The sequence below is a fragment of the Sardina pilchardus genome, chromosome 7 (assembly GCF_963854185.1).
Source record: "Sardina pilchardus chromosome 7, fSarPil1.1, whole genome shotgun sequence".
Taxonomy (NCBI): domain Eukaryota; kingdom Metazoa; phylum Chordata; class Actinopteri; order Clupeiformes; family Clupeidae; genus Sardina; species Sardina pilchardus.
Window position 1 is genome coordinate 19,060,228 of NC_085000.1, and position 2,500 is coordinate 19,062,727.

At 48.4% G+C, this 2,500-nt stretch overlaps 1 protein-coding gene across 1 annotated transcript in view; it reads left to right on the forward strand.

The window, feature by feature from the left end:
- Nucleotides 1-2,500, forward strand: part of celsr3 (cadherin, EGF LAG seven-pass G-type receptor 3) — a 48,903-nt gene that overhangs the window by 11,029 nt on the left and 35,374 nt on the right. The gene's annotated exons all lie outside the window — the stretch shown is intronic.

The window sequence follows — 2,500 nt, forward strand, 5'->3', positions numbered from 1 at the left end:
CTTGACAATAGTGTCCCATTTATGCCTATTAGTCACAGAGAAAATAGCATAGGCAACGCTGGTTTGTTTGTTTTGAGGCGCATCCACCAGTCACTGGTGGCACTGTTGAGTGAATAAGCATGTTTTGATCAGGTGGGGAAGCCATCTGCACAGACAGCAACACGTGTGATGCTGCTTCTCCATTGGATATGGATGAACAGGTGTAGCCCTGCACTTGGCAGCATAAGGCAGACTGAAGCACATAATTTAGAAGGACTTTACATTTTTTATGCAAGTCATTTACTTTATGACTTTATGAAATCAGAAATTATAATTACTTACTGGATAATAACTACCTGCCCCAATAGCTACTCATTTTATTCACAACCTCATAATCTTGATATTTTAGCCGTATTGACTAATTATTATGGCATGAAATAGTCTGTGCTAAGATTTACTCTGGAGGCTGTTTGGCGTTATTAGTGAGGTTATATTAACTCTCCTTTGTCAGAGTGCGATGTGAGAGAGCGGAGAGATTTTCAAGTGTGTGTGTGTGTGTGTGTGTGTGTGTGTGTGTGTCTGTGTGTGTGTGTGTGTGTGTGTGTGTGTGAGTCTCGTAGCTGTGGGGTGGGAGAGGGTTGAATTGAGAGGTGAGGCGAAATGAGTCTGGCTGCAATGGACATTATTGTTTGCCGACTGCTCTCATTATTAATGTAATGTGGAGCTTTTCCATTCCCACCCTGGGCTCTGGCCTTCCATCAGCAGCCGCCTCAGTGCTGGGCTCTCACCTCCTACTCAGTAGCTGGGAGAGGATGTGTCTCCACAACGCCCTTTTTTCCTCTCTCTTTTCTTTCTCCTTGTCTCTCCTCTCTTTTCTTCTCTCTTTTTTCTCCTCTCTTCTCCTCTCCTCTCTTTCTCTTCTCCTCTTCTCCTCTCTTGTCCTCTCATCTCCTCCCTTCTCCTCTCTTATCCTATTCTCCTCTCTCCTCTCCTCTCCTCTCCTCTCCTCTCCTCTCCTCTCCTCTCTTCTCCTCTCCTCCCTTCTCCTCCCCTCTCCTCTCCTTCCCTCCTCTCCGCACGCTTCAGTCTTTATTGGGTTATTAGTAAGTCAGTGTTGCAGCTCTCACTAGTGGTGTATATCAAAGGCTGAGTAATCCCCTCTGAAGCACAGGGAACGGGCAGACACACTCTCGCTCTTTGTTCTCCTATAAATCTCAGCATATTTTACACAACACCCTCTGCAGCGTGACGGGTGCATCACAGCACCTAAATGTGTGTGTGTGTGTGTGTGTGTGTGTGTGTGTGTGCGTGCGTGCGTGCGTGCGTGTGTGTGTGTGTGTGTGGGGGGGTGTTTGTGTGTGTGTGTGAGTGTGTGTGTGTGTGTGTGTGCGCGTGCGTGTGTGTGTATGTGTGTGTGTGTGTGTGTGTGTGTGTGTGTTAGTAGTGGTTGTATCTGAAATGGAGGGTAATTGAGGTTGAGAATGGAAATGGCAGTAGCAGGCAGGCATGTGGTCCATTGGTGAACACGGGGTCAGACAGAACAACCGTATGAGCCGGAGGGGTTGTACGGACGTGTAGGTTTTAAGTGTGAGTTGAAGTATTAGTGTGTGTAGGGTGTGTGTGTGTGTCTATCTGTGTGTCTGTGTGTCTGTGTGTGTATGTGTGTGTGTGTGTGTGTATGTGTGTGTGTGTGTGTGTGTGTGTGTGTGTGTGTGTGTGTGTGTATGTGGTGTACACATACTACATCCTTGTCTTCTCATGAGTCCAGTCTAATGTCTGTCTTCCCTCATGTGTTTCACGAGTTCACATTTGTCCATGTCTGTTTTCCTCATGTGCTCCCTCTCTCATCCCCCTCCTCTCTCTGACCTTTCCCTCGATTCCTCTCTTTCACCAGCCCATCCCTCTATCTCTGGCCTCCTCTCTTTCACCAACCCATCCCTCTATCCTCTCGTTCACCAGCCCATCCCTCTATCCTCTCGTTCACCAGCCCATCCCTCTATCCTCTCTTTCACCAGCCCATCCCTCTATCCTCTCGTTCACCAGCCCATCCCTCTATCCTCTCTTTCACCAGCCCATCCCTCTATCTCTGGCCTCCTCTCTTTCACCAGCCCATCCCTCTATCCTCTCATCCCTCTATCCTCTCTTTCACCAGCCCATCCCTCTATCCTCTCATCCCTCTATCCTCTCTTTCACCAGCCCATCCCTCTATCCTCTGTGGTGTACTGGCTCTGGCGTGTCCAGTGCGGGTCCATATTTGGGAGTGTGTGGTGTCCAGGGACCGTTTGGACAGCTGCTGCTCTAATGTGCTAATGTGTAGCATAGCATTGACCCAATAAAGGGGATTATGCATTCAGATTCTTTCGCTCTCTCACTGTCCTACTCTCTCTTTTTCCTCTCCTCCTCTCTCTCTGTCTGTCTCTGCCTCTCTCTCATTCTCTTTTTTACCCCCTCTCTCTCTCTCGCTATCTTTCTATCTCTCTTCCTCTCTCTCTGTCTGTCTCTCTCCTTCTGTCTCCCTCCC